The sequence below is a fragment of the Triturus cristatus genome, chromosome 9, assembly GCF_964204655.1.
Source record: "Triturus cristatus chromosome 9, aTriCri1.1, whole genome shotgun sequence".
In the NCBI taxonomy this organism is placed as follows: domain Eukaryota; kingdom Metazoa; phylum Chordata; class Amphibia; order Caudata; family Salamandridae; genus Triturus; species Triturus cristatus.
In genome coordinates this window covers 286,313,796-286,337,531 of record NC_140592.1, presented here as the reverse complement: position 1 = coordinate 286,337,531, position 23,736 = coordinate 286,313,796, and the positions used below count along the sequence as shown (strand labels likewise).

The 23,736-nt window shown below is 46.2% G+C and overlaps 1 protein-coding gene and 1 long non-coding RNA gene across 3 annotated transcripts in view; one reads left to right on the top strand and one right to left on the bottom strand.

Annotated features, from left to right (window-relative positions):
• The window catches only part of LOC146797757 (leucine-rich repeat and fibronectin type III domain-containing protein 1-like protein), a 379,158-nt gene that overhangs the window by 214,225 nt on the left and 141,197 nt on the right, over nucleotides 1–23,736 (bottom strand). The gene's annotated exons all lie outside the window — the stretch shown is intronic.
• LOC146797758 (uncharacterized) lies at nucleotides 10,204–14,976 on the top strand. The gene is made up of 3 exons (XR_014968528.1): nucleotides 10,204–10,387; nucleotides 11,852–12,050; nucleotides 13,017–14,976. It is a non-coding gene; the product is annotated as an uncharacterized LOC146797758 (long non-coding RNA).

Sequence of the window (23,736 nt, the reverse complement as noted above, 5' to 3'; positions counted from 1 at the left end):
CTGTAATGCTGGTCTCTGCATGTCTGCCTGGCCTCTCGTCTCTCCTGTATTACATTAGCTGTGATGCCGGTCTCTGCATGTCTGCCTGGCCTCTCCGTCTCTCCTGTATTACATTAGCTGTGATGCCGGTCTCTGCATCTCTCCCTGGTCTCTGCGTCTCTCCTGTATTACATTAGCTGTGATGCCAGTGTCGGCATCTCTCCCTGGTCTCTGCGTCTCTCCTGTACTAAATTAGCTGTAATGCCCGTCTCTGCATGTCTGCCTGGCCTCTCCGTCTCACCTGTATTACATTAGCTGCAATGCCGGTCTCTGCATGTCTGCCTGGCCTCTCCGTCTCTCCTGTATTACATTAGCTGCGATGCCGGTCTCTGCATGTCTGCCTGGCCTCTCCGTCTCTCCTGTATTACATTAGCTGCAATGCCAGTCTCTGCATGTCTGCCTGGCCTCTCCGTCTCTCCTGTATTACATTAGCTGCGATGCCGGTCTCTGCATGTCTGCCTGGCCTCTCCGTCTCTCCTGTATTACATTAGCTGTGATGCCGGTGTCTGCATCTCTCCCTGGTATCAGCGTCTATCCTGTATTACATTAGCTGTAATGCCGGTCTCTGCATGTCTGCCTGGCCTCTCCGTCTCTCCTGTATTACATTAGCTGCGATGCCGGTCTCTGCATGTCTGCCTGGCCTCTCCGTCTCTCCTGTATTACATTAGCTGTGATGCCGGTGTCTGCATCTCTCCCTGGTATCAGCGTCTATCCTGTATTACATTAGCTGTAATGCCGGTCTCTGCATGTCTGCCTGGCCTCTCCGTCTCTCCTGTATTACATTAGCTGTGATGCCGGTGTCTGCATGTCTGCCTGGCCTCTCCATCTCTCCTGTATTACATTAGCTGTAATGCCGGTCTCTGCATGTCTGCCTGGCCTCTCCGTCTCTCCTGTATTACATTAGCTGTGATGCCGGTGTCTGCATGTCTGCCTGGCCTCTCCGTCTCACCTGTATTACATTAACTGTGATGCCGGTGTCTGCATCTCTCCCTGGTCTCTGCGTCTATCCTGTATTACATTAGCTGTGATGCCGATCTCTGCATGTCTGCCTGGCCTCTCCGTCTCTCCTGTACTACATTAGCTGTGATGCCGGTCTCTGCATGTCTGCCTGGCCTCTCCGTCTCTCCTGTATTACATTAGCTGTGATGCCGGTGTCTGCATCTCTCCCTGGTCTCTGCGTCTCTCCTGTATTACATTAGCTGTAATGCCGGTCTCTGCATGTCTGCCTGGCCTCTCCATCTCTCCTGTATTACATTAGCTGCAATGCCGGTCTCTGCATGTCTGCCTGGTCTCTGCGTCTATCCTGTATTACATTAGCTGTGATGCCTGTGTCTGCATGTCTGCCTGGCCTCTTGTCTCTCCTGTATTACATTAGCTGTGAAGCCGGTCTCTGCATCTCTCTCTGTCCTCAGGAAACGGTAGAATTTCCCACACAACCTCCATTGCTTCAGTCCTTGCTTAATGTCACCGTAGCTATGACACATAATACAACACATAATTTCATAGTAATTATTTATTATTCAGATCCACATTCAACATTTTATTTACATTTCATTAGATACTGAATAAATATCTCATTAATTTGTCATATTATGCTCCTAGCCTCAAATGCCACGTATTCATAAACTCTTACTCATTTCACTAAATGACAAGCATTGGCAAAGCCAATAGGTTTCGCCTTCATACTGCAGGTGCAAATCACCCCCCCCCCCCCCCCCCAGTTGTTTGCATTGGTGCCACAACCAATATGTTTGCATGCATTACAATATATTACCATATTGGAATGGCCAAAAAAATAAATATTTTTCTGGGTACCTAGTCAACTATGTAAAGAGTTTATTAAAAATGCCCTTTAGGGCAAAAAACGGAAAGGAGATCTAAAAAGACATCCTTGGATTCAAATCTTTAAATAAATATGGCTGCACAAACGAAAGGTCAACAAAAATTGTGGGCCTGGGTAACAATGACTCCTCTGCCCCACTTACTGACAGGCCTGCTGATTTCACACTGCCAGTGCTGAACCTGAGCTGGTGGTTGTAGGTGGGGTCCGGAGGCACTCATTTGTGGGGCCTGGCACTTATGTTTTATTATCAGACTTTGCCCCAGAGCAAGAGTGAACAGAACAAAAAGGAGAAAGAAAGCGGACGAGAAAGTCGGAAAAGCAGAGACTAAGGGAGAATTTAGGGATGGAAATGAATTTACAGGAGTGAGATTAACGGGGAGAGAGTGTCTGGTTGTGGTGAAAGAGCCATGCGATTGAGTCAAGACTATGTAGCCACGGTGTTCGTCACCCACAACATCCAGTAGATTCAGCTGCGCGCTTGTGGAAACATTTCAGGTCTTGGCACAAATTCATTTACAAATTAAGCGCTGTAAATCAGTGCAATTAGACGGATTTGATTGAAAAAAACAGCACATTCCATGATATTTTAATACATATCTGATGACACTGCTACAGATGGACTTTGAAATCTCAAAAGTGGCGAATGTTAGGGTTCACCCTCCCCTGTTAAAGAGCTCTGCCACATAATGGCAAAAGAATGTCACTTGTACATGTGAAGGAAGCCTTGGGGGCAGAGTGCTCAAACCCTCAACCATGTTATTTGTAATAGGTGACTATAAAAATGAATTTGAGCGTGTGTGCGAGAGAGAAGAGTGCGAGTACTGGGTCAACATCCTCTGATTCTGGACACATCACTCCAATATCCTATTTCTAAAAAACATGAATGCGACCATGTCTGTTGTTACTGGTGCTCATGTAAAAGAACTCGGTTCGCGTTCCAGCTCTATAAAAATGCAAAAATATACATAGGGAGTGGAAGAAAATAATGGAGAAGGAATTCTGTTTTAGGCAGGAGTGAAAAAGCAGCAGGGGGCGGTGGAGATGCTCACAAGGGCGGTAGCAAGCAAGCAGGGGTCGATCGAGTTTGTTCTAATAAAAATGTAGAAAAAAAACCCCCAAAAATAAGAAGGATTTGCTGTGTTCGGTGGTATTGTACACAGCGACGGCTCTTCCGCTAACGAGGAGCGTTGTCCCACTGCTCTGTGAGCAGTTTAAAAAGGAAAAATAAAATGATAACACAATAATATTATAATTTTTTTTTACATCGTGGCTCAGCTGGTGCGTGCGGGGCTGGGCTGTGACATGAAAAGGGGGTAGAGTGCTGGGCACTCTCTTAAGTGCGCACAACGGTTTGGATGGTCGTCTTGGGCCGGCTAAACAGTCATGGGCACTTTGCATGTCCTCCACCGGCTGCATTGTACAGCCTGGGTGAGGAAAATGCACAGCCTCTTAGCCCCTCTCAGAGCGCTGAACCACGGAGCTCAGACCAATCACAATGCTGCTGCAATAAATGGTCATGATTGGCTAGGGAGCCTGTGTGCTTCCTGGTTCCTGCTCCTGGAGTCAACCGAAGAGCCAAAGAGGATTGGGAGGCGGCGGCCGGCCTGCAGGTAAGTGGTTAAAAAAAATCCTTTAACCCCTACCCCCCCATCACCCCTGTTAAATAGCGGCCGCCCCTAATTGTAGGTGCCAGTTACACACAGTTACTGAATTGACAAAGAGCTGAAGGCGTGGATGACCCTTTTATAAATAACATAGGAGGGGACATGTTGATGCTGTGCTCCAGGGGTTTTGGGGATGCCCAGAAGACAGGAATGAGACAATTTGGGCTGGGAAGCAAACAAGAAATGGGCCCTCCATAGATCACAAAGGTTTGGAATACACGGGAACAAGGTGCAATGCAGGGCCTGTGCTTTGGGGAGACAGCACAATGAGAGGCAGAAGGAACTTGTGGACAAGGAGCTCCCTATCTTGGGGGTCCCTCTGGCAGGCTTTAACCCCCTGTGCCATCACTGCCCCTGTCTGTTTGTTCTCTCTTGAGGACCAGGCATGCGGACCACTTCCCGTCCCACTAGTGAGGGGTTGTTTGGAGGGCCGATGGAGGTGAGATGAGGTCATTGCTGAAGGAGGTGCCACTGCTGGGATTTGACAGGGACACTGTTGATTGGGACGGCTGCCACTGCAAATGCATAGTGATTTTAGACACGGGCTGCTCCCGGCCTGACCAGCTTGGAGCCACATTCTCTCAAGCCTGGGCGTAAAAATGCAATGTTGCAATAGGTAATGGCTTCACAAAGAAGAAATAGAGCCTCAATTGCAGCACAAGCAGCGGAGGGATATTGATAAAGTTGAATCAATATGCACTTGGTCCAAATTCCACACAAAGAGCAGGAAGTGAAGCTGGAAGTGACGTGTTGCGAGCACAGCCAAATTAGAAGGGAGCAAAAAAGAGTGATTTTGATGGCAACGAGTGGTAATGTAAATGTAAATTGATACTTGTATAGCGCACTACTCACCCGCAGGGGTCTCAAGGCGCTTGTACGAATACCGCTGTGGAACCCATCCTGGCTTTCCCTGTGAGGTGTCCACTCCTGGGCACCCCCAAGGTGGAGGCCAGGCATCCTTAGCGTTGTGGGGGCCGTTGTGGAGATTAAGCAAGCTATTGCCCAGAGTTGCAGAGTGGGACTCCATGATTGGAATAGGCACCGAGGCGAGAATTATCAGGTCCGTGGAATTTTTGAGCCCAAGACCCGCCAAGGCGGGGAATTGAACCCTGGTCCCGGGCCAGACCTCTGCATCAGGGTCTGCCACTCTAACCATTGAGCCACACTTCTCTAACCATTGAGCCACACTGGTAAGTAATGGTGGACTAAAAGGCACCTTTTTAGTAAAGTTTTTCTTTAAACACAAGAGATCGTCGAGAGCGCTGCCTGCAGTCTCGACCTAAAAACAATGAATCACAAACAACATCAACAGTCCCCAAAGCACAGTGAGCATCATATTGCTTGAATTCTTTACACACTGATGGTTGGTGTAATGTGAACCTGAAAAAACAGATGGGCGATAAACATTTCTCTGGCTCCTGTTCCTATAGACCACTTTCTTCAGGACCAACACCCATCTAAAGTACTTTGCCCTCACCAGGGTTCAGGGCAATCTTTGGGCACCTGGCCTCTGCATCTCTCCGAAGTTACATTGGCGGTAGGGCTGGTCTCTACTTAACTTATATAATGTATTACCATACCTGTGGAGTCTGGCCTCCAGCCTTTCTCCCATATTTGCCTAGATGTGGGCACTGGCCTCCGCATCTCTCCTGTGTTACATTAGCTCTGGAGCCAGGCATCTTTGGACCTCTCCCCTGTTGCATCAACTGTGAGGTATGGTCAGTCTAGGGCTCTATTAGGTTATAATATGCCATGTCATGCTTACTTGATGTCAAGATATATGTGTTCCTTTCACCCATCTCACTAGTTGCAGGGACTGGTCTCTATTTCTCTCTCGTGGTACACTTGCTGCAGACCCTTTGTATTCACACTCCTGGTATGTTTTCTTTAGACCAACTTTATGAACTCTGGTTACAAAGTCTTATTTCCTATGGGTATCTCCAGGTATATTTCATGCAGAAACGCTCCATATACCCCAATTGCATAGCCTGACCTCTCAGGGTTTTTTTTTTTCTGGTTCACTGGCTGCAGATGCTCTCCATTTACACTAACCACAGAGCCTCACCGCTCCCCTCTCTCCTAGTGCACTCGCTACCCGTCTTCCCCAACTGCAGGGCCTGGCATCTTTATGTTTCCCTTCTGGCACAGTTGTGCAGCCCTTCTAAACCAACCCCAGAGCCAGGCCTCATAGAGGGCATCTACCGGTACATCTGCTACAGATCGTTTCCATCAACATTAACTCCAGAGCCTGACTTATTAGGGGGTCCCACCTGTTACTCTAGCAGCAGACCCAGTGCTTGATTTGAGCCTGTGGTTTCCAGTGCTTGGCACCGGCACTTAATTGGTTTCCGGTGCTTGGCTCCGGCACTTAATTGTCAACACTGCATTTATGACAGTATGCCACATGGTGGCACTGCTCATCTAATTTAGAGATGAGCAGAACAACGGTTCTTTATTAATACAATTAATGCAAAAAATGTATAATGCCTGCCTCTCCAGCCATTCCTATAACTATGGGGACCTGGAATAATCTGAACTGTCACACTTGCTGGAGAGAGAGAGATGTTTAGTAGTTGTTTTGGTACCACCATTGGCAGCAATGACAGGACAATGGTTGGTGCAAGCTGCAGTGGCCTTCTGGTCAGGGCCCTGGCCCTGGCACTTACTATTTTGAAAATTAAGCACTGAGCAGAACCCTTGCCTTTACACCGATTTCAGTGCCTTGTTTCTAAAGGTGTCGCTCCTGGTATGCTTGCGAAAAAACTCAATGCCAAATTGCAGAGTTTAGCCTCTCGGAGGTATCTTCTGGTACACTTGCTGCAGACCATCTACTCTAACTTCAGAGCCTGGCCTCTCTGGTGGTCCCTCCTGATACACTTGTTGCCTGCCCTCTCCCTCTACACTGATTGCAGACCCTGGCCTCTCAGTGAGTCTCTCCTGGTGCACTTGCTGCAGAACCCTTCCTTCTACTCTGACTTTAGAAGGTGGCCTCTCAAGGGGTCCCTTCCATCTGGTGCACTTTCTACATACTTCCCACACCAGTTGCAGCGCCTGGCCTCTGTGTTTCTCTCCTGGTACACTTTCTGAAACCCCACTATAGTTACACATGTTGCAAAGCCTGGCTTCTCAGGGGTCTCTGTTGGTTCACCATGTACATCGATTGCCTTACAGAGTCTCCTGGTAAGCTTGCTGTAAGCCCTCTCCAACTGCACAGATTACACTGCTTGACCTTTCTATGTACCTCTCTTGGTACACTTGCTACAAACCTTCTCTATGTTCACCAATTGCAGAGCCTGGACTCTTAGGGGGTCTCTCCTGATACAATTGCCGCTCACTCTCGTCATGGTCGGACTATGACAAAAAAGTGGTCTGGGCAAGGAAAGAAAAATGGCCCCCGTTAGAGAACCAGAGAGCTAAAAATGTGGCCCACATTTACAGGCCAAATTTCAACTTGTAAAGACAAGCTTTATGGGTATTTTGCAAGGTATGGGGGATTGTATGCTTCTGTGTTTGCTGTAAGCAATACTTGTGGTTATTTTGGGGAAATCAACAGTAATGCCACCAAGCCATAAAACTGGCCCACAAACTGCTAAAAAAAATTGTAACCCTGACCTGTCTGACCAGCCCATCGGGCATTGCCCGATTGACCTATGAGCAGTCCGACCCTAGTTGTCGTTTACATCAATTTCAGAGCCGGGTCTGTCAGAGTGGTATCTCCTGGGAAGCAACTGCAGCACAGACCCTCTGCATCTATATTGATAACAGATCCTGGCCTCTCTCTGTCTCTCTGCAGGTATATTTGATACAGAGCAAAACAAAACCTTTCTTGGACTGTCTCACATTACACTGACTGCAGAACCTGGCCTCTCGGAGTGTCTCTCTCCTGGTATCCTTGCTGCAGACCCTCACCCTATACTCTTACTGCAGAACCTGGCATCTCGAAGGGTCTCTCTCCTGGTACCCGTGCTGCAAACCCACACTCTTTAAACTTATTGCAGAACCTGGCCGCTCTGTATGTTCAGAACCGCCCTATTTGCTAATTTGGGTCACTTTATTTTAGATATCTGATTAGTTAATGGCCCACTTTTATTTTGATGTCAGGGCCTATTTTCTGTCCCAGTCCAACCCTGCCGGTACCCTTGCTGCACATCCTGGCCTCTCAGAGTATCTCTTCCCTGGCACAAGTATTGCAGACTCCTCATACTTCACACTGGCTGCAGAACCTGGCCTCTCGGAGTGTCTCCCACCTGGTACCCGTGCTGGAGACCCTTTCCCTATACACTGACTCCAGAACCTGGCCTCTTGTGGTGTCTCTCCCCTGGTACCCTTGCTGCAGACCCTCACCCTATACACTGACTTCAGAACCTGGCCTCTTGGAGTGTCTCTCCCCTGGTACCCATGCTGCAGACCCTCACCCTATACACTGACTTCAGAACCTGGCCTCTTGGAGTGTCTCTCCCCTGGTACCCATGCTGCAGACCCTCACCCTTAACACTGACTGCAGAACCTGGCCTCTTGCAGTGTCTCTTCCCTGGTACCCGTGGTTCAGACCCTCACCCTTTACACTGACTCCAGAACCAGGCCTCTTGTAAGTGTCTCTCCCCTGGTACCCTTTGTGCAGACTCTCTCCTTATACACTGACTTCAGAACCTGGCCTCTTACGTTGTCTCTCCCCTGGTACCCGTGCTGCAGACCCTCTCCCTATACACTGACTCCAGAACCTGGCCTCTTACAGTGTCTCTCCCCTAGAACCCGTGCTGCAGACCCTCACCCTATACACTGACTCCAGAACCTGGACTCTTGGAGTGTCTCTCCCCTAGTACCCTTTCTGCAGACCCCCTCCCTACACACTGACTCCAGAACCTGGCCTCTTGCAGTGTCTCTCCCCTGGTACCCGTGCTGCAGATCCTCACCCTATACACTGACTCCAGAACCTGGCCTCTTGCAGTTTCTCTCCCCTGGTACCCTTTCTGCAGACCCTCTCCCTATACACTGACTCCAGAACCTGACCTCTTGCAGTGTCTCTCCCCTGCTACCCATGCTGCAGACCCTCTCCCTATACACTAACTCCAGAACCTGACCTCTTGTAAGTGTCTCTCCCTGGTACTCTTTGTGCAGACTCTCTCCCTATACACTGACTTCAGAACCTGGACTCCTGGAGTGTCTCTCCCCTAGTACCCTTTCTGCAGACCCCCTCCCTACACACTGACTCCAGAACCTGGCCTCTTGCAGTGTCTCTCCCCTGGTACCCGTGCTGCAGATCCTCACCCTATACACTGACTCCAGAACCTGGCCTCTTGCAGTTTCTCTCCCCTGGTACCCTTTCTGCAGACCCTCTCCTTATACACTGACTCCAGAACCTGACCTCTTGCAGTGTCTCTCCCCTGCTACCCATGCTGCAGACCCTCTCCCTATACACTAACTCCAGAACCTGACCTCTTGTAAGTGTCTCTCCCTGGTACTCTTTGTGCAGACTCTCTCCCCATACACTGACTTCAGAACCTGGCCTCTTACGGTGTCTCTCCCCTGGTACCCGTGCTGCAGACCCTCTCCCTATACACTGACTCCAGAACCTGGCCTCTTGCAGTGTCTCTCCCCTGGAACCCGTGATGCAGACCCTCACCCTATACACTGACTCCAGAACCTGGCCTCTTGCAGTGTCTCTCCCTTGGTACCCGTGCTGCAGACCCTCTCCCTATACACTGACTTCAGAACCTGGCATCTTGCAGTGTCTCTCCCCTGGTACCCTTTCTGCAGACCCTCTCCCTATACATTGACTCCAGAACCTGACCTCTTGCAGTGTCTCTCCCCCGGTACCCTTGTGCAGACTCTCTCCCTATACACTGACTTCAGAACCTGGCCTTTTGCGGTGTCTCTCCCATGGTACCCATGCTGCAGACCCTCACCCTATACACTGACTCCAGAACCTGGCCTCTTGGAGTGTCTCTCCCCTGGTAACCTTTCTGCAGACCCTCACCCTTGTAGTGACTACGTTTTTGTTGTTGTTGTCTGACACCCTATGATGACCCTCAACCACCACCATTTTGTACTGACTGTAGTATGTTATATTACCCTAGCCTTAATGTAGGATGGCCCTGCATATGTCTGCTTCTCTTCTGCCCTGTAATCTTGGTGCCTTTCAGTAGAATAGTCTTGCTAAGGATAGAAGGTATGGGATGTTGAGGTGCAGTGTTGTGGGTGGTGGTGCACACATGTGCTCAATGTTGTATACTGAGGGATAAAGTCTACAGTGTTATTTGGGTTATGTTAATTATGTGTTGAAGTATTGCCTTTGACATGGCTTCATGTCATTCTGATTTCTGACTTTATCTTGCTTAACTGCAGTGCTTGCTATTGGCTTTGGTCTGATCTTATGTCATCTTGCATACTAATTTTGCTCTTTTGCGTGAATAGAGGCTTATGCTTGAGTGACTCCATTTTCTGAGCTGTCGCCATTTTCTGAGCTTCACTGGGTGAGAAGGGCATGTTTTTCATTTCACTTGTTTTTCACACTTTACTGACCAGAAAGAACTGGATCTTGTCAGAGGAATGTGCTCTCTCTGCTCTGAAGCCATAAAAGACGCCTGGTCAGCTGAAGCTGTGGCCTTGGTGCGGAGTGGTACAGACTCTGATGGGAAAAGGGGGCGAGACTCACCAAGAGCTTTGTCGTACGTCTCCACTTGTACTAAAGGAGGTGTCTGGGACTTGGTCGGTGGAAGTTCATCACAGGGCAGACGTGCAGCTGTGGCAGTGGGGCGTATAGTGTCACTACTGTCTCCTGTTTCAGCCGAAGAACCGGACTCCCCTTTGGCGAAGTGGAAACGGGATGGCTAGACAGTTGGTGAGGTGTTCCACTAATTCTAGTTTTCCTACTGTTCTTGCTTACTATAACTTTATTTTCAGGTTCCATACATTTATATACATGTATATATTTCCATATATATGTTTGTCTTGATTGTGTTTCAATCATGCTATTGATATGTTAGAGTCTGCTATGATAGGTACATTTGGATTACCGTGTGGTGCTATTTACTAATAAATATATCCCAGATATACCAATTCGTCTTTTCCTTGTAGTAGGAGGTGTGGACTCTTCTTGGCCAAGTATTCTGTTGTAGAAGGATGGGTGAATTCCCTAGCAGGAAACTGTGTTATAGGAAGTTGTTCTACTCCTGGCAAGTGATGTGCAAAGTATATCTCGCTCTAGAGAAGTGTTGTGTGTGTTACCTTGGTCTAGAGGAGACTCGTGTGATATTGTTTTCTTGCCTTGCCTTTGGGGGAGTGTTGAAAGTTTGCCCACCTTAGGAAGTGCTGTGTATATGTTATATTCCATAAGTTTGGAACTGATATTCTCTCCCTGGGAAAGTGACGGTACATACCCTGGTCCAGGGGAGATCTGAGACCTTTCATTACATTTTGGCGTAGTTGGTTGCAGGATGTGAATGTTGATTTAAAAGGGGAAGAAATATGTTTTTTAGAAATTGAAAGCAGACTCTTAGATATCAATTGATTTATTTGCATGAGGGTAGCCCATATGATATGCTGGCTCGTGAAGTGAGCTAATTGTGCTGGGTTGAGTGAGAATTGGTGTTTATGTGTTTAAGTGTGTTTTGTAAAAAGTGCTTATAAATAGCTTGCTACGTTAGGCAGAATGGGCTGGATCCCTTTCAAGTGTTTGTTAAGGAATGCATATAAAATGTTTTCAGTTGCAAAGTGAATGTAAAACATCAGAGCATAACCCTGAAACGTGGGACTCCTCCGAGGTTACAGACTCCGGAGTTGCGATGAAGGGTGTTAATCAGCAGGAGATTAATGACATTTTAGACAGAGACAGCGGTGTTATTTTAAATGTGTTGGTTAATATGCATAAAAAAATTGAGCATTTGCCAAAAGAACGTAGTGAGTTGAAAACAGAGCTAGTTGATGCCCAGTTTGAAAATATATATTTGAAGACAGAATTAAACGTGTCTGATAACCAGGATGATTCAAATGTGAAAAATGTGACAGAGAATCCAGTCAGACTACAAGCTACTCAGACAGTTTTAATTAATTCTTCCGAAGAGATTTTTCAGCCAGAAAGTAATGTATAGGGAGATAAACAGACCAGTGTTTTAGAGTTAACAATCACTGGTTGCGGATTTAAATCAGACATGACAGTGAACAATATATTTTGCTTCAAAAGAGAGATGCTACAATATGATTTTAAATGTGAACAGCAGATTGTGTACAATAATTCTGATATGTGGTCAATTCAGAAATATGAAGTATTTTGTGAGTTAATTCAAGAGCAATGTGCCCTTTTTAGTTACAGGGAAGTGCAGGGAAAGAAGAGGTCACTTTTAAATTCAGATGCTGGACAAATGCAGATGATTCTGTGCTTTTGCGCACTAAAAGATACTGGACAGAACAGCGTGAGAGAATATGTGATTTGCCTATGGGAGATTGCAATGGTTATTAAATGGCCCATATAGACCGAAAAGCAGTTTGCGCAGGACTTGATAGAGGTAGGTTTGGTGACCCCAATCACTAATGCTTAAAATGATTTTGTGTAGCTGGTGCGCAAATGTGATAATTCTTGGTGCATGACAGTTGATTATTGCAAATTCTACAAACATACACCTTCTTTGACTGATGCTGTCCCAGATATTGTTACAGAAGTACCATGGGACTTGGTATGCGACTTTTGATATTGCTAATGCTTTTCTTTTTGATATCAATAGCCCCTGAGTGCCAAGAATAGTTTAGTTTTTTTTTTCATGAGGTGGTAGACAAATGACAGTTAAGAATTTGCTTGAATTAGACAGAATGGTGGAGCATTTTCAGATTAAAGAATGTGAAATCTTGCTGGAAGTCAAGAGATGTTAAAGCTGTTTTTCCTCTCAGACATGAAAAGAGTTGTTCTGGGAGTGGGTAGCACGTAGACATCTGGCGCAAGGGAAGAAATGAAATACACTGTTGGTGCTTCATTTGAAAGCTTCTTTGAGATAGATGTTCAGGAGGCTTGCAAATAGGAGCAGTTTTCCGTCCGCCCCTCTGCAAAAGAAGAGGGAGGGGTTGAGAGGAACAGGGCAGACAGGAGAGAGTTTGTTGCTGGCTTGCCATGACCTTGGTGTGATAAGATGGCATTCAACAGCGGGGCTAGAGCACGGAGTGAGAAGCTCTGCTTGCTATTTTTGGCAAGGGACCAGTTAGTGTCCGCAGAGATTTTGTGAAGGCGGGGCAGCACCTGTGAGGGGTGCAGTGAGTGAAGGAGACTGCCCCAGCCCTTCTTGCTGCGTAAAGAAAAAGAGAGATTTTACCAAGAATTCAGAGGCTAAAGCGTGGGTAGAATTCTTAGACAATTCCCCAGAGATAGAGGAGAGCTATGTAGACAGAAATGAAAATATTGTACTTTCAGAAATGCAAGACAGAAAAAGTGTGCTATTGGAAAATGTGTTTTGCAAGAAGAGTGATGCTTGTTTCTTTTTCAGATTCTCCCAGTCCCCCCATGTGAGTGGGACTTCCTTTCCCCGTGTGAGTGGGACTCCCTTCCCCCGTGTGAGTGGGGCCCTCCCCTCCCCCCCAAGCCTGGAGTGATCGCCAGACCAGACGATGGCGGCTGCTGTCATGTGGCTGATGGAAGCTGATGTCCTGTGGCTGACTGGAATGGATGGGGTCTTCCTTTGTCAAGGAGATACAGATAAAGATAGATGCCAGAGAGCTGTGTCCTACACAGATGAACTGCTTCTTTCCAAGCAAAGAGGGATCAGAAGAGTGTGCTGCGATTGGAACTGTTTCCTTCACGTGAGGCCGACTTCTGCTTGTGTACAAGTGAAGAAAAAAATGAGGGAACTACAGGATGTGCTTTGCCAGAACTGTGAACTGTTTTATCAACTTGAAGTTCAGATGCGATGGGAAAAGGCTGTGTGTTTTCTTTTTCACGGTGAAGAACTTTTTTTTTTAGGGATGAAATAATAGAGACACTAAAATTAGAGTAGATATTTTCTGAGTTATAGACTGAAGAGAAACACCTGTTGCTACAATATATGAGTTTGGCTACTTTAATGGTAGAGGTTCCAGTTTAACCATTAGAGACATTAGGAGCATTCAGGAGCTTGATTCATTTATTTTGTGTATCCATTTAACATGTATCCAGATATCTATGAGCTATCTCTAAGTCACCTGAGTTATTGCTTTTACACGTATTTAGGGAATGCAGTCTTTATTTGCTCTAAATTGATTATCATATACTTTTGATGAGTTTTTCAGTTTTGCAATGTAGTATTTCGATCATAGTTGCTTTTTCGTCATGATTTGTTTTGAATTATGTATTTTTGTGTAGCCACTTCAACACGAGTTGCTGTTTCATCATGTGCATTTTAGTAGTTGTGTCTTTCACTTTAGAAATGTAGTTTTAAATGGTTTTGCTTTCAATTGAGACATGCAGTGCTTCAATGATAGTTTTGTTTTTCAGTTATGATGTGCAGTTTCTATGTGCTTTGCAATAATTCATTTTTGCAGTTAAGAGATGCAGTGCTTCATTCATAGTTGTGCCTTTAGTTAAGAGATTTTGTTTTTGATATATGTGAATAGTGATGATTGAGGGCCATGGGGTGCAATGTAGTGACTACGTTTTATTTGTTGTTGTCTGACACCCAATGATGACCCTCAATTACCACCATTTTGTACTGACTGTAGTGTGTTATATTACCCTAGCCTTAACGTAGGATGGCCCTGCATATGTCTGCTTCTCTTCTGCCCTGTAATCTTGGTGTCTTTCAGTAGAATAGTCTTGCTAAGGATAGAAGGTATGGGATGTTGAGGTGCAGTGTTGTGGGTGGTGGTGCACACATGTGCTCAATGTTGTATACTGAGGGATAAAGTCTATAGTGTTATTTGGGTTATGTGAATTATGTGTTGAACTATTGCCTTTGACATGGCTTCATGTCATTCTGATTTCTGACTTTATCTTGCTTAACTGCAGTGCTTGCTATTGGCTTTGGTCTGATCTTATGTCATCTTGCATACTAATTTTGCTATTTTGCGTGAAGAGAGGCTTATGCTTGAGTGACTCCATTTTCTGAGCTGTTGCCATTTTCTGAGCTTCACTAGGTGAGAAGGGCATGTTTTCCTTTTCACTTGTTTTTCGCACTTTACTGACCAGAAAGAACTGGATCTTGTCAGAGGAATGTGCTCGCTCTGCTCTGAAGCCATAACAGACGCCTGGCCAGCTGAAGTTGTGGCCTTGGTGCGGAGTGGTACGGACTCTGATGGGAAAAGGGGGCGAGGCTCACCAGGAGCTTCGTCTTACGTTTCCACTTGTACTAAAGGAGGTGTCTGGGACCTGGCCGGTGGAAGTTCATCACAGGGCAGACGTGCAGCTGTGGCAGTGGGGCGTATAGTGTCACCACTGTCTCCTGTTTCGGCCGAAGAACCGGACTCCCCTTTGGAGAAGTGGAAACGGGATGGCTAGACAGTTGGTGAGGTGTTCCACTAATTCTAGTTTTCCTACTGTTCTTGCTTACTATAACTTTATTTTCAGGTTCCATACATTTATATACATGTATATATTTCTATATATATGTTTGTCTTGATTGTGTTTCAATCATGCTATTGATATGTTAGAGTCTGCTATGATAGGTCAATTTGGCTTACCGTGTGGTGCTATTTACTAATAAATATGTCCCAGATATACCAATTCGTCTTTTCCTTGTAGCAGGAGGTGTGGACTCTTCCTGGCCAAGTATTCTGTTGTAGAAGGATGGGTGAATTCCCTAGCAGGAAACTGTGTTATAGGAAGTTGTTCTACTCCTGGCAAGTGATGTGCAAAGTATATCTCGCTCTAGAGAAGTGTTGTGTGTGTTACCTTGGTCTAGAGGAGACTCGTGTGATATTGTTTTCTTGCCTTGCCTTTGGGGGAGTGTTGAAAGTTTGCCCACCTAAGGAAGTGCTGTGTATATGTTATATTCCATAAGTTTGGAACTGATATTCTCTCCCTGGGAAAGTGACGGTACATACCCTGGTCCAGGGGAGATCTGAGACCTTTCATTACAACCCTATACACTGACTCCGGAACCTGGCCTCTTGCAGTGTCTCTCACCTGATACCCGTGCTGCAGACCCTCTACCTATACACTGACTCCAGAACCTGGCCTCTTGTAAGTGTCTCTCCCCTGGTTCCCTTTTTGCAGACCCTCTCCCTATACACTGACTCCAGAACCTGGCCTCTTGGGGTGTCTCTCCCTAGTACCCATGCTGCAGACCCTCACCCTATACACTGACTTCAGAACCGGGCCTCTCTCGGAGGGTTTCCCTCCTTTACACTGACTGCAGAACCTAGCCTCTCTGGTTCTATCTCTGTTACATTTGTGATGGATCCTGAACCCTCTGGTACTCCCTACCACTGCTTGGCCCCTCTGTGTCTCTCAACAGTTACATTGGTGTGGTTAATTGTCCCTAAAGAGTGGTCTTTATCGATACTGTCTAGTTTCCCTCAGCAGGCGCCATGCAGTTAACTAGCGATTGTATAATAAAGTACTTAATATAATCTTGCATTTTCGTACATGCAGGCATGCATGCTCAAAAAGAAAAGCAAAATGCATATTTAGAGCAGAGATGTCGAGTCTTGGAAAATAGGAATAAAAAATGGTTTATATTATAATCACTACAGCAAGTCTTCGGCGGCACCTGATCTCAATGATATTCCGTTGAATTTGCAAAAGTCAGACCATTTTTTTAGCCCATCGTTTAATTCTTTTTCATTGGACTACTTTAGACTCTACTGTCAAGTCCACCAACTTGAAGAGTCCTATGTGGCGTTCATTTTTCAAAAACTTTTGTCAAAGTCAACAAGAACAGCGTTTTTGCTTTGCAATGCTTTTTTTTATTATGCTTTTGTTACATTTTATTGTTGGGGAACAGCTGGTCTCTTGCCAATATAAAAAGAAAATAGAAAATAAAAATATTGGTTCAATGCCAAATATTGCTTATGCATAGTAACCTCTGGCACTGACGGGTACTTTGTGCGTGAATGTAAAATAGTTGACAGCCACCTCTCGCAGTGAAGTTAGTCAGTGGCTGAAGTAGGCTGACGCACTGCCCATGCTATAAGCTGTATTGAGCCAATGAAAAATGTGAATGAAACAACACATCATAGGATGTAAAGGGCTGGCATCAAAACTATTCACTGCAAACTTTAAAACACTGAGACATAGCTATCATTAGGGCAGCTGGTAGAGTGGCCTACAGGTGAACAGGGCCAAGTGCGCTCAAATTATGGGTGTCCTGTTTCCCACTTGCTTTAGGGCGTACGTACTCAGAAGTAGAGGTGGGGGGAATTTGCGAAATCCACTTTCGCAAATTATCCCAAAAATGTTAAAAATTATCGCAAACACGCGGAAATATCGCGAAGATGCGGAAGTTTTTTCCCGCATGTTCGCGAGATTTTCTGCATGGTTGCGGCTCGCCAACTTACCCATGTGGTTGCTCGCGGGCGCGGCCATCTTGTTTTCAGTTGTCTCGCGGTGCATGATCGCGAGAAGAAAGACGTGATCGCGCGACGCATGACGTCACTGCGGGCGCGAACTGTCGCGAGACAGCGCAAATGGCTAAAAACAATACAACATCTCATGGAGAACGTGACCGGATCAAGAAAACTTGTTGGCGAACGCAGGGATTCAGGTAAGGCGATCGCGCGATCACGTCTTACAGCGCGAGCAAGAAAGAAATTATCGCCAAGCTGCGGAATGCGGAAATTTTTACATTTTCGCGCTTTCCGCGGAACGCGAAAATGTCAAATTATCGCAAATTCTGCGAACGGAACTAAATTTTAGCCTAGGCCGACTCAGAAGGCCACTTCAGTGCACCGATGAAAAAGAACATGGCTGCAAACCTCATGCAAGTCATATTTTTAATGTAGTTTAACTCCATTAGTCATCACTGTAACCAACTTGAATTAAAAAAAATATGACCATTTACTCAGTATCTCCATTTCTTTATAGATATTTGCAAATCAGGGGTTACATTGCAGTAAGGACGTACTTTCCCTGTTTGCGCTGTGGCTCACTTTTAACTAGATGCCTTGGACCAAAATAGGGACAGTGTGGCCTAATACTGATAATATGTCATAAAGTGCTGCACACAGGACAGCAGTGAACTCACTCTGTCCTAAGGACAGTGCATTAGTTGAATGGGGACCAGCTGTTTGAAGCAGCCAGTGCATCTGTCTCAGTGCAGGCAGCACCCTGTCTGCACTTTAAAGGGGGAGAGAGATCCCAGAGTGATTTATTGCCCCATCTGCGTAGGGTTGTCTGGGGGCGTACATGGCACCTCTTTTTCCCCCTAAAGCGAGATGCCCTTAAGGTGAGCACTGACTATACACCACCTCTTGGTGGCACACTGTCGGTGTGCCTCCTGACGTTCACTTGACTCTATGACCGCGACCATAACATGGCATGGTCACAAAGCCAAATTGTTTCCCTCATCATGGCTTAGGCAAATATGGGAACGCCACTTTAGGATAGCGCTGGTGCTACATGTGTGCCCATGCTGCGTTTATTAAAGGGGCAGCGCAAGCATATACCTGGTCCCTTCTGTAAAACCAAAGTGGCCAGGGATGAAGGAAGAATTCTCATACACCTGTTGTGCCCCCCAGGGCACATTTTGTAATAAAACCCATGGTAAGTGCTGGTGTGTGCATTTTATTATTACTTTATACTGTGCAAACAAATGTTTATGTTTCTACATTATCAATTAAACGTGTTTGCTTACTGCGTGAGAGGCACTCCTGCCCCCTTCCCCCTCACCCCTTCTTCCTCCTAGGGGCACGCGTAGGCGGTGCAGTGGAGCCCACAATACTTTAGGGGGCCCAAATTCAGCCCAAGGCCAATGAATATCTGTAACATATGAGACTCTGGTACCCTTCATTACATTCTGCGGGGGTGGCGCATAATTTTGCTTTCTACTAGTGTGACCTCCCCAACCTTTCAAAGCTTGCTACCGACGTCTTAGGCCCTGGTAGGGTGTTATTTTCACCTTCAAAGACGAGCTGGAAACTCACTCAGTGCAGGGGTTTCCAGCTCAACTTCCTTGCCACTGTGAGATAGCGGCTCTTCACAGTGCCACCGTGTGAAGAGAGCTGATACCGTGTGACACAGGGCAGCACTGTGTGAGTTGGCAGGTCTGATTAGTCCTTCATAGCAACCATCAGGAAAAACATGAGGTGGCGCAGCACACACGTGGTGTCAAGAAGGGGGTCAGAGAACAGCACGCGCTTTGTGGCATTCTGTTGAGATGAAAGCATGTTTAGCAACTAAGACAGCCCCGTCCTCTGATCCCCAGTTGGCTCTGCTCCTATCGGGGCTGCGATAGCATATTTTTAGCTTGGCTGCTTCTTCTGTTGCCAGGAGATGAAAAAGCAATAAAAGCAGTGCGAGAAAGATGTCAATGCTCCGTCACGGTTGGAGAGGTTGCGTGCGGCACAGTCCCACACCATCTTGGAGCAATGCAAGGCTGTGCCAAGTCAGGACCCAGAGGAAGCCGGAAGTCAGCCGCCGTCGTCACAAGGTGATCACCTCAGCCTCAAGCGACTGCCTATTCGGCAGGTTCCACATGGGCGAACAATTGAACTACACAGGGGGCAGCAAGGGAAGAACAATGAAACGAAAATAGGCTGGAGGAAAAAACGCAAGGCAGGCTGAAAAGGGGAGGGTGAGGTAAAGGGCGGAGGAGTACTGCAAAAAAAAGAGGTCAGAGTATGATATGAATCAAGATAATTAAAGAAAAGATAAATAGTGATAGAGAGTAGGGGGGAAAAGAGGGGCTTTGGCAAACGGGAAAATATACTAGAGAAGAGTATGAAGGGCAGACAGCGAGAAAGATAAAGTCACAAAAGATAAAGACAGGACAGGCAGACAAAGAAATGGAAGCGGAGATGAGGCTTAAGGTGAAAGAAGAGAGAAATGAGGAGAATAAAGGCGGCGGCAAGAGCAGAAAAGGGTGACAAGGATTTGAAGGAGAAATCTATGAAGAAATAATATCATGAAGAAAGTCAGAAAAGAGGAAAATGTTGTCCATTAGAAACAAGCATTGGCAAAGCAAATAGGTCTCGCCTACTCGAGGTGTTGGCTTTGCCAGTGTTTATTAGCCATGTTGTACAGCAGTGTGGCTGTTGTTCAGCATGGTTGTAAGTTAAATTAAAGTGATATGATGCGGCCAGCACCAGCTACATCATTGTTATTTTAATTTAATTGCTGGCGAGAGGAAGGTCAGGAAACAACACGGAGAGTGGAGGAGTGCCAAAGGAAAGCATTTTGATGCGCTATTGGTGTCTGTGTAGTAGCACCTTTTTTGTTATGGCGGGTGGGGGTCCAACACGTACAACTGAGGGAGAGAGGGCATCACTGACAATGGAAGGAGGGAGGGTGAGTGGCCACGGGGCAAGTCAATATGGACAATGAATAGAGAAAGGGTGGTTGCAAACCAACCAGGACAATGAAGGGAGGCAGGGTAGAGGCAAGCCAACAAAGGCAACAAACAATGAGAGGGAGGAAGACAATAAACAGAGGGTGGGTGAAAGGGTGAGGACAAGCCAACACCGACAACAAAGGAAGTAAGGATGGATGGGGCAAGCCAACATGGACAACAAACAGGATGAGGTAGGGAGGGAACATGAGGGCAAGACAACGCGGATAACAAACAGAGGGAGGGAGGGAGGGAGGGGGCAAGCCAACACAGACAATAAGTAGAGGGAGAGAAGGTGGGATCGGCCAACACTGACAACAAATTGAGGCAAGCAGGAAGGTGCAAGCCAACACGGACAAAAGAAGGAGGGAGGGCAGGTGGGGGCAAATAAATGTACAGGGAAGGAACACAGAGAGGAGCAAAGTACATGATGGAGGTAGCTGCAAATGACACTCTCTGGGAGAGTGCGTAAATCCAAAAGAAAAAGTTGCACCTAAAAAAATGAGCAGTGGAAGGACACAAGTAAGGGATCCATGATCCAGGCAAGGGACAAACACATAAAGAGGGAGGAAGCCTTGAGCAACTGACGAATTGGCGGTCTCTAAGCCCACTGAAAAAATGTCTCGAAGAGACAGCTCATGCACTGTCTAGGTCAGACTAAATAAGGGTCACAAAGCATGTGATAAAAAAAAAATCCAATGGCATTATAAATTATGAACTTATGAGAAAGATGTGAAGTAGATGCTAGGAAACTAAACAAGAAAATGATGAAGAGAAGAAAAGAGAGACAGAGGTGAAGAGAAGGAACATTTATTAAGTCGATATCCTCTCGTAGCCTCCACTCCTCAACCACAGCCACCTTTGTACTTCCACGTATCAAATACACTAAGTGGGGTGATGGGCCTTTATCTCCACAGTGCCAAGCTCCGAAATCAATGTCCTCTGGAGATTTGTCTTTTCACCCCCTGCTAAATTTCAGGAATGACTTAAAACCCTGATTGTTCCTCATTTAATGTGGATCCTCACCTTCCATAGTCAGTATTCCATCTGTAGCACCAAAATCTCCATTGTCGAGTGGACGCTGCTAGCCTACAAATGATAAATAACACTAATCAACATGCAGACTGTACCTTGTTGCCTTTAGAAAGATAACCCTGTGATTAGAAGAGGGCCACCATTGGTTGATCTGAGATACCCTTGGCCAGTTGTATTTAGCTTGGCCATTGCAGGCAGTGTCTCCTCTCTGCTCCTTTGTCCAGGTTCCCCCTTTTGCTGGGAGGCGCACATTCCAGAGGGGTGGTCTAGGCTACCTGGGTGGCATCAGTATTAAAGGTGGGGCAATGGACTTATGAGCCAAAGCTACACAGCTATCACCCTCTTTTGTAGTGGCACAGGGTTCCACTTAATTTTGGTGTCAATTGTAAAAGTTTTGAAAACTTGGGTGTGGCGGGGGGCGGGGCATGTTCGCCAACGACCTCTATGCCCTGTGGCAACATCTAAATGGAAATTACCCAAATGCATGTTATGTTTATCTCGTGTGAGAGGGTTCGGTGGGTGTGTGACTGACGGCAGGGGGTGCTGGCCTGTTTGCAGGCCACATCATCTAGCCCATTCCCATGCTGCCAATGGATGGGCAGTTCATTGGCTTGATTCATTCACACGTGACCCAAGCATGGATGGTGCCTTGAAGTTATCCAGTCGCATTCAGTTTTAAATAAGTCATTCTGATGTTGAATAATGTGCTGTTTAAAGAATTGAACATGTGGCAACGCAGAAGTTTATTGGCTTTCGGAACCCACTCTCAGGGATGTAAATGTGAACCTGATGTGAAGTAATTCTCTCTCATAAAGAACTGTATAACAAGTGGTGTTTAATCTTAAACATGTTATGTGTTCTTTTGTGAAATACAAAAAAACTACAGCCTTGGGAGAGGGAATATGAAGGGAGACTAAGGAAATAAGGGAAGGGCACAACAAGATTGTTGGGGAGGCCTGCAGATAATGAACAGGCAGAGGCATGAGACTTAAAAATGATTGAAGTAATTTTCTAGCTAAGCAAGGATCCCTTTGCTTGGGCCCAGCTCACATAAGCCTAAAGCCAATTAGCCTGTCACTGCTGGCTTCTCTGGTTAAAGCGTATCCCCTCTTTCCAGGGCTTTAAGTGGGATGAAAAAACTAGGGGGGGGTCCGTCAATGGGGCGTGGCCAATATAATTAAGGGCTTGGCTTAAAAACACAAGCTGAAAATCTGTGCTTAGCAAAGTGTGCCGCCCGACTTGTATTTTGCTGTTTCTGTCATTGCATCCCTATATATGATACAACAAGTAACATCATACCTACAACAAGTCAGGACTATTAGCTTTTTCAATGGTTGTTAGTTGCATAAGATAAATAAGCAGCCACTATGGCTTGTATATAATATTGAAAAAGCTTCCACTTAAAGCCCTGGTGACACCACGACAATGTTGCTGCTCCTGAGTTTCAAAAAGACAAGGGAAATCCAGAGAGAAAATGACTCTCTTTAAAGGATTTCCCTTTCCCTATAACGCTCACCTGGCATGACGTCATGCCGTATCTTCTCCACTAGTGAGAACTGAGCAGTGTGAGCAGCGCACATCGATGTGCCTGCTGTCACTGCAGTCCAGAAAAAAGCGGATGGCCTGTGCCAGGGCACAAAACAGAGCCCTATAGAGACCCGTTTCGAGGCCGCCTTTAAAAAACATGCCGGTGCTCACACCAGGTGAGACCCGGCCCACTTAAAGCCCTGCATCTTTCTATTATTCTCAATCCTCTCTCCATCATTTCACTTACTTTTTCCTACCACATGCTATGTCACTCATACGTTTTCTCTTTCTCCTGTCACTGCCCACCGCCCCATTTTTGCCCCTCTCCACTGTCAATGCCCCTATTTCACCGCTGCCCATTGCTCCTGTTCTTCCCTCTTTCCTGTTACAGCCTACCCTCCAACCACTACCCACCACCAGGTACCTCTTGGAAGCTTGGCAGTAGTGTGGCAGATGCGCCTAGCATGGGACTTATGACTCTACAGCGCTAATCACCCAACAAAGGAATTATTACTCCCTTGGGTTTCCTGAGTTTGCAAACAGTGCACTTATCGTACTCAGAACTCTCACGTTTCCGGGTTTCTTGCTCGAGTAACTTATTTTTACATTCAGGGAACCGAAATTATTTGTATTCCATTATTAAATGCGGAATATAAGTACAAGAATTCAAAGGAAAATCCTGAAATGAATGAACTTTTAAGGCTTGGATCTGGGAAACTTGAGAGCTCTTTATACCTTTATTTGATCTATAGCTTTGTGTCCCGCCTGCCATCAACCTCGTACCTGGACTCAATTCTGAGCGTGGGAGGGACATTTCCTCAGAACAAGCCCAACTGCCCATAAAAATATGTCCAGAAAGCTTAGTCCATGTAATGAGGGAGATACATTTATCAATGTCATTATTTGAGTCAAGCTTCTTTTTGTGTCCTTTTTCATATGCAGTGGTGTTAGCTCCCAATCCACTATAAAACTTACAAAAGCTGACAAGATGTGTTTCCTTGTTGTAAGACCCGCATTCTGCCACTCCCCAAAGCTGAAGACCTCTGCAGGTGCTCCCACAGTTTGACAACCACTGCCATACAGTGTTCCATTCACACAAAGGGCTTCTGCGGTACTTAACACACTTGTGGGTGTACACAGCGGCGTAGCCGGTGCCCGGGGCAAGGCAAGTATCGTTCCCCTTTACTAA